Here is a 9001-nt window from a genome sequence, read left to right as displayed (position 1 = left end):
ATGAAGAAAGGAGAAAAGAAATAAGACCTGCAGAACTTAGAACAAGAAGACAAAAGTTGTTTCTATCTTCATCACACTGCTATCGTCGCTGTTCTGGTGAAGCAAAAAAATAACGAAGGAGAAGCTGAAACCCTAATCTTCAACGGATGCTTGACAAGATCGTCAGAGGAGATAAAAGTCAAGCTTTGCTCGTCGATGTTACTGGTTCTTTTGGGGTCTCTGCCAATACTTTCGTAACCCTCTCTGCATCGTCTGGGCCGAGCATTATGCTAAAAAAAATAATAAATAATGAAAAAAAATGAAAAAAAAAAATCTTCAATGATCCCATTCACTTTGGTGTGCAGACCTCCACAGTTCAAAGAAATATGATGGATTACAGTTGAATGGACCATTCATATGTGGTATTAGCAAAACAAAGGACTCTAGGTTATATGGTTTGCCACTTCACCCCAGAAGCAGTGTTACTAATTCAGAGGGCAGGATTGATGATGTATATGTAGTGGTGTCTCTTACTGGCACTTCAATGTTTAGCAGCAAAAACAAGAATCTGCAGAATTTGCATACTCGAAAGACCAAGAAAACAGTATACTACTTGAGAAATACTTTAAGCCGCCTTCGCATCATCGCAATGGTGTTCAAATCGTGAGAGCTCTACAAAAAGATCGCAAGGAAGGTCGGAAAGGGATCGGTGCCAAAGGAGGTCATGGAATCTGTGAAGAAATGCTTGCCCAATAACAAGCTCAAGCGCGGCATCTACGCCGGCTGCCATATCCAGTTCGGTAACAAGGACGGCAAGGACTGTGGAAACAAGTTTGGAAAAAACGTGGGAACCAAATGTGCAGGAGAAGTGCCTTTTCAGTTATATCCATGACAAGCACATCCGAGTCAAGGTGACAACTCATATAGACGAGTATATACTAATGATAAGATGATACTGAAATGGGTTTATTCTGGAAGGCCAAAATCGAAAACTTCAAAAAATTGGACGTCTGCTTATTCTCTCCCGAAGAGGAAGGCTAAGATTGCAAAAGGGTTTGAAAAGCTAAATGGTTAAGCTTTGTTTTCACAAATAATCTCCTGTCACTTGAGAACTTGTTTAAATCTGATCTTCAAGCACTGGTGTTTATTTACAAAGAAACCATGTTGAGCAGGGGTATTTAATGGCCTTGTTGCATGAAATTCAGAGAAATGAGTCTTTTTTTATTCTCTGAATTATATTCCAAAACTCGTTTTCTTCCATGAAAACAAATGATGTTCTTTTTTTAAAAAAATGATGAAATTTCGGGGCACTCAAGCCAAAAGCCAAGATTTGTATAATACAAGACGCTGATGATGGATCTTACGAAAAGAAGGCATGCATGCATATTCACGTGCTCATCACACACCAAATATATATATATATATATATATATATATATATATATATACAAATAAAATAATGAGAAGCATGTCTGCACGTGAATATATAAAATAAAAAAATATATAAAAAATAAAAAAAATTTTGAAGAAGCATGGGTAAAATAAATAAATAAATAAATGGAGGATGAGTAAAAATAAAAAATAAAAATAAAAAATAATAATAAAAAAATGAAAGGTGGGTTGAAGGCAACAAATACGTTTGATGAAGCATCTCTACACGTGGGAACCGCCATTTTAAAAAAATTGATAAAGCATGCACGCATGAAAAAAATAATGATGAAGCATGCATAAATAAATTAGAGCATGCATAGTGGCATAAAAAATAATAAAAATAAAAATATATATATATATATATATATATATATATATATATATATATATATATATATATATATATATATATATATATTGAGCAGGGAAACATGCATGCACGACGTGCATGAACTAAATAAAAAATATATATATATAAAAGGGGGCATGTTTACATGCACGGCGAAAATATGTATATATTATTCAAAAAGAACAAAAAGAGATACATGTAATAGCATGCATTATTTGTTAAGGAATAAAAATAAAATAAAAATAATAATATATATATATAAAAGAGTCCCATCATCATACGAGATTAAAAGCGGATTGTGAGGTTAATAAAAAAATTTAAAAAATATATATGTCGAGAGTGGGCAAGGCACTTTCCATGGGTAGTAGGTGCAAAAGCAGATGCCATCTATTCCGTTTGGAAAGAGTTCTTATTTCTTGATGAAGCTACAAAGGATTTTTGTATTTGATGTAGTGCACGAGATGATCATCAAAACAAAGGTTCTAAATTTTGCATCGATGACTCATAAAGCCCCTACTATTATTAATAGTTATGGACCTTCGAGGGTTGATGAAAAAGAAAGATTCATATTAAAGGCATGGATATTCAAGGCATGTTTAAAGAAGCGTTAAAATAAGGGAGTTCCTACCATACGCAGGGACAAGTATGGAATATGTATAAACACTCTATATCCATTAAAAATATGAGTGGAAAACAATCATTTTAAAGGTAACTACAAAGAATTAGAGCGTAATGAAACCCTGCAATGCGGTGATAAAGGCACGAGCAATGGTGACTTATTCATTTCAAAGACGGCAACAAAAAAATTGTTACTGAGATATGTTTATTTTTAAGAGCGACAATCGAGGCAGTGCAATGCAGTTGACAAGGCACGGCAGAGTGATAAAAACAAATATATAAAAATAATTAAAAATAATACATATATCTATATGTATATATATAAGTGATAAATATGTTTATATAATAAATTCAAAAAAATTCTCTTGTCCCTTTACTTGTACTTTTTGCCCTTTAATCGGAGGTTCCTAAGATTTCTAATCTGGGGTAATTAATAATAGGGGCTTGCCCCTATTAAGAATGAAAGAACCCACACAAAACAAATACGACATTTGTGCTTCGATATATTATCTGGTGTCTTTTCATGATGCCAGACGCTTATTTTCGATCCCACAGTAATGTTGGCTGCACTCCCAATATTTTTTAATGCACTTAAATATGCATGCTCCTCACCATTCATATTTCTTATTATTATTATTACTTTTTTTTTATGGTGGCCCATGTCTTTTATTATTTTTTTGCGTGTCATGGTCCCTTTTTATTTTCATTATTATTATTATTATTATTATTATTTTCATATTTTCCATGCACGTATATTTATGAGTGCATGCATGACATGTTTTTTAGACGCATGCATGCTTTTCTTGATTTTCAATCAAATTTTTTTTATATTTTTTATTTCATGCACGTGATAATGCAGCATCACCATAACTAACTTCATGTATTATATTTTTTTTTTCCACGCATAATTATGATAGAATGAATAGTTCTGTATTATCCTTGAATATCCCACTATTTTTTAAATTTTATTATTATTATTATTTTTCAATTCTTCTCTAAATATGCAAACATGCTTCTCATCATCATTTTTCATATCATTATATATATATATTATCTTTTTTAATTCGAACTCTTCTGTTGACTTCACGAAGGGGTGTATGAATACAATAAATAGCATGATTTTTTTTTTTTTTTGATTAAAAGTGGATAAAGCACTGATTTATTAAAAGAGAAGAAACAGTACAAGGAAGATAAGACTCTCACCAGAAGTGAGGGGGTACAAGTGCAAGAAAGTAAAGAGAAAAGAAAAGAGAGAAGATAAAGGTCTAATCAGGCGGAAGGCACCGTCTAGCGTCTCAGGCCTGACTAGAAGAACAGGTAGGTCGACTATTCCTAGGAGACGTTGCGATCCAGCTCGCCCGCAGAGTTAGAGGCCCTTGCGCTGAAGAAATCAAGAGAACGCTTGATTTTTTGAGAAGCTTCAGTAAGATATTGTTGATGTCTATCTCGCAACTCGCCGGGAACCAAGATAGAAGCATATTAGCAGTTTTAAAGATAGTACTTAACTGAGGCAACGAAAGAAGTTGAATGATACGAGAATTCCTTTCAAGACAAATGTTCCACAGGATTGCACGGGAGACAAGGTCCCAGAGAGGTTGAGATTGAGGAGCGAGGGACGGGATCCAGGAAGTCCATAAATAGGGAATGGATTGTGGAAGAGAAGATGAGTCTAAGGAGTGAGAGAAGAATGCCCAGATGCGTTTAGAAAATTCACAGTCAATGAAGAGGTGTTGGAGCGTCTCGAGGAATTGTGACGGGAGGACACGAGTATCGATGGAGTATTGAAAATTGCAACCCTTCTTGAAGATGTTGGATAAAGTGAGGATTTTGTCCTCGCCAGCCAGCCAGGAGAAGAGTGTGATTTTGCTGGGGCAACGGATCTTCCAGAAAAGTGGGTACAAGGGGCTGCGAGTTCCACCATCAATGAGGAATTTACAAAAGGATTTAACAGTGAAAGTGCCACATTTTTCCAGGGTCCAAGTGTAGGTATCATTTTGCGCAAGAGAACAGTCAGGAATAATATCTAGGATAGGAGATAACATGTCTGGTGTGACAGTGCGGAAAATTTGCTCATTGTTGGTAAGGAGCTGGGAAAATCTCCTAATGGTAATCCAAGGATCAGTGCAATCATTGAAGAGGTCAGGCCAGCGATCTTTAAGTAGGATTCCATCATGCCAGCGGTCAAACCAAAGATAGGTGTTGGAGCCACTTTTGATCAATTTCAAGATACAAGAACGGAAGGAGAGGAGGTTAGGAGTCACACCTGCCCAGAAGAAAGATTTGTTCCTAGGTGGGATGTGAAATAAGATTCCGTTTGTATCTTTGAGAGTGTAGTTAGCATGAATGATTTTGGCCCAACCACTAGTTGGATTGCCAGATAATTTCCACCACCACTTACTTAGTAAAGCAATGTTGAAGGTTTGGAGGTTGAGAATACCCCAACCACCCATGTTTTTAGGTCTAGTAATCCTGTTCCAGGCAATTAATCTGATTCCCTTAGGGCCCAGATCATGGCCTCTCCAAAGGAAATCTCTCCGGATTTTATCAATTTCCTTGATCACCCAAGCAGGGAGCTTGAAAACCGACATCCAGTATATAGGCATGGAGGAGAGGACAGAGTTGACAAGAGTCAAGCGACCGCCAAGAGATAAATAACTAGCTTTCCAAGTGGTGAGCCTGGAACGAACCATACCAATGAGTTTCTCCCAGTCAAGTCTTCTGGGTCGACGACCAGAGAGAGGGACTCCTAAGTAAGTGATAGGGAGACTGCTATGGGAGCAATTAAGGATTCTGGTAGAGGTGTGATGAGGTTGGAAGCCATAGTTGGAAGAATATAGGCAGCTCTTGTAAAAATTTATGGATAAGCCAGAAGACCCCTCATAGAGATACAAAATTAGTTTGATTATTTGAAGGTCTTCATGTCCTCCAGTGGAGAAGATTAGGAGGTCGTCTGCATATTGGAAGTGATAGATGCTATCAGAAGAATTAAGGAGAACACCGATTAAGACTTTGGAGTTTAGAGCGTGAAAGAACATAGCGCTTAAAACATCAGTGGCTAGGGCGAAAAGCAGGGGAGAAAGAGGATCACCTTGTCTCAAGCCCCTTTTGCAGCGAATGTAACCCTGGGACGTTCCATTGATAAGGAACTGTGCCTTAGCGGAACAGAGGCGATGGAGTTGACCCAGGAGAGCCATTTAGGGCCGAAGCCTCTTGCGGCAAGAATTTCAAGCAGAAAGTTCCAATCAAGGGAGTCAAAAGCTTTTGCAAAGTCCACTTTGAAAATGTGACCCAGACGTTTTCTTTTTAGAAGGTTAAAAATAACTTCTTGGGCGCCAACAATGTTCTCAGTGATACATCTGCCCTTGATAAATCCAGATTGTGAATCATCAACCAGCAAATTGATTACCGAACTTAAACGGTTGGCAAGAATTTTGGAGATGATTTTACAAGTGGAGTTGATAAGACTGATGAGACGAAAGTCCGATACAGTGCAAGGCGTGTTGTTTTTAGCAATAAGGGCAATGTAAATCCAGTTAATACGCTCAAGGTTAATGGTTCCCTCATAAAAGTCCTCGCAAAGTTTGACAATTGAGGGTTGGAGGATGGTCCAATGTTTTTGAAAGAAAAATATAGGGAAGTCGTCCGGACCAGGAGATTTATCGGGGTGAAGACCAAAGATGGCAAGTTTGATCTCGTCAGGAGAGAAAGGTAATTCAAGTTGGGATAGATCAATTCTTTCCTTGTAGCCGAAGAGGTAGTGCCAGTCAAGGAGAAATCTATTTGACAAGGCAGTACCGAATACAGAGCGGTAGTGATCAGAGAAGATTCTTCCAATTTGTTCGTTACCAGTGATCCAACGGTTGTCCTGAAGAATACGAGGGATTAGATTTTTATTTCTCCTACCATTAGCAACCTGGTGGAAGAATTTGGTATTGGAGTCTCTTTCCTTAAGCCAGGTAATTCTGGATCGTTGTTTCCAGTAAATTTCTTCCTGATTTAAAATATTATATAATTCAGAATGAATTTGGGAAAAACGGCTAGACTCTTCTTCGGAAAGAGGTCTAGATTCACCAATGATATCAATGGAGTGAAGTTCAGCCAGAAGATTACATTTAAGGATCTTAGGAGCATGAAAAGTGTTTTTGGACCAAGTACGGAGTTTAGATTTAAGTTGAGTCAATTTTTTGGATATGACAAACGCACCGCAGCCAACCGGGTTTAGTTCTTTCCACCAATCATGAATAAGGCTGGAGAGGTGAGGATTGGTGTACCAGAACTTCTCGAATTTGAACAGCCGGGGATGCTTAAAGTCATTTCCAAATTCGAGACAGATAGGAGAGTGATCTGAGCCGAGTCTAGGAAGGTCAAATTGAGTAGTTCTGGGACATAAGGAAGTCCAATCATGCGAGTAAAGAAATCTGTCAAGTCAGACCCAGATGGGGTTAGCTTGTCCATTGGTCCAAGTGAATTTTCTCCCATTTATAGGGGGATCGATTAGGTCAAGTTCGCAGAGGAGGTTCTGGGAAGAGGTGATATCTCTAGGATTAGAAATACCAGAGTTTTTGTCTTCAAAGGAAAAGACAGTGTTAAAATCGCCATAGATAATCCAGGGGTAGTAATGAGGTTTCTTAATGATCAGAGTTCATTCTAGAAATTGGATCTTAAGGATCTGGAATTAGGCCCGTAGTCACTAGAACAAATCCAGGAGGAGTTGTCGGTGTGATTAGTGAAATTGATGGAGATTGAAAAGGATCCTTTATGAAGGAGATTACCGACAAGAAGCGAACTATTCCAGGCGATAATAATTCCACCAGCGGAGCCTTGGGCTGGTAAGAAATCAAAAGAATCAATGCGGGAGCCTCCGATTGTTCTCCAAAGAGAGCAATGGATGTTTTGGAGTTTGGATTCTTGGAGGCAGATAATTTCTGCTTTGGAGTTAGAGATAACTTCTTTCACTAAGTGGCGTTTAGAGGGTCTGCCAAGACCTCTGACATTCCAGCATAAAATAATCATGAAAACAGGGAATGTCTAATTAGGTCTCGGAGGAGACCCTAAGATTGAAGGACATTTGGAGTTCCTATCGGCTTCAGTAGACCTGATTTTGTCTATGCATTTTTTTTTGTGGTTAAGGGATCCAAGAAAATTAATGCCACATGAATTACTGTATTTAAGAATTTGAGCATCTGACCAAGATGAAAAAACAAAATTAAAAATTGAGGGCGTACTTTCTCGTGGGTCTTCAGGGGTTTTCTTCTTTGAAGATCGGGGAGGAAGAGGAACGAACCCAGCATCTTCATTCCATCGTCCTGATAGTTTCTTGGGTCTCTCGCTACTTCTAAGCTGTTTGGGACTGGTGTGGAGATGTTTGAGATATCTGCTAAGGGCTCAGAGATTACTGGAGCAGTGTCAATATGGGGGGAGACATGGTCTTCCAGGTCGATGCAGTTGTCATCAGGGAGGAAATCAAAGTCATCCATGTCCTGATCAAGAATGTTCTCATCTTCCCCCCAGTCGAGAAGTTCTTCATCAGAAGGGGAATCAACTGGGGAATTCTGTGGAATGGGATCAAGATCATAAAATTTCTCAGAGTTGATGCATGGCACCAGGGTCCATCCTCCAAAAAAGAAGATCCATTTATAACCCTCTGGGATGGGTATAATTGGAGGATTATCTTGCAGATGAGAAGGGGTAATTCCCTGTAGAGCAGGTTCAAGGGAGGAACCCTGTCCAAGATCAGGGTTAGGTTGTGAAGTGTGAAAATCACTTGGTAGAGATGCCTTATCAGATAAATAATTTAGTGATTTAGAATGTTGCTTATCTTGAATAATTAAATCAGTGTCTGAGGGGAGATCCAGAGTGCGTTTATCACGAGGCAAAGTGGACTTTAAAGAAGTGAATGTGCTGTGATCAAGGCAAGATGGATCTCGAGGCATCTCATCAGTTGGAAGAGCGGGAATTTGATCAGAGTGCCGATTATGAAGAGATGGCTGATCGGGAGAAATATCATCTCGAGGTTTCTCTAAAGAATCAGGGACACAATCACGTGGAGTGCAGGAATCACGGGAGGCCTTATCTCGAGGCAGAGGGGACGAGGGCAAGGTTCCAAAATGGATGGATGGGAGCTCATCACGAGGCAGATGAACGGCTGTAGGAGGCTCCTCCATCACGTCTCCACTGCATGGCGACAGTGCAGTCTGTCCCCAAGTGCACTCACGAGATGTTGATGGGAGCTCAGGGGTTCCGGCGAGAAGCCGGTCACCGGAAGGAAGCGAAAAACCTCCCTGAGATCCGCTATCGGTGCTCCCAGAAGAAAGGCCAAGGCTGGAGCAATGCTCGACGGCCTTGCCAGAAGGGATATCAACGGGAGGTTGCACCAAAGGTGCTTTGCCCTTATCGGATTTGGGCACAAAGATGAGGTTGCTGGAGGGCTGAGCTGGTCGGAGATGAGCCGGAGGGTGAGTCGTCGGTCCTTGCACAAGCTTGGATCGGAGAGTATGAACTCCGTCGTCTTCAAATTTGACGATGAAACTCCTAACCCCGACGTCCACCGTGATCTCCAACGGGAAGGAGATCGAGGATTTAAGTCTCACAAGAGTTCTAAGATGCTCCAAGGTAACGTGCTCC

This window comes from Dioscorea cayenensis, chromosome 7 (genome assembly GCF_009730915.1).
Source record: "Dioscorea cayenensis subsp. rotundata cultivar TDr96_F1 chromosome 7, TDr96_F1_v2_PseudoChromosome.rev07_lg8_w22 25.fasta, whole genome shotgun sequence".
Taxonomy (NCBI): domain Eukaryota; kingdom Viridiplantae; phylum Streptophyta; class Magnoliopsida; order Dioscoreales; family Dioscoreaceae; genus Dioscorea; species Dioscorea cayenensis.
The sequence above is the reverse complement of the archived record's forward strand: the minus strand, read 5'-3'. Positions refer to the sequence as shown.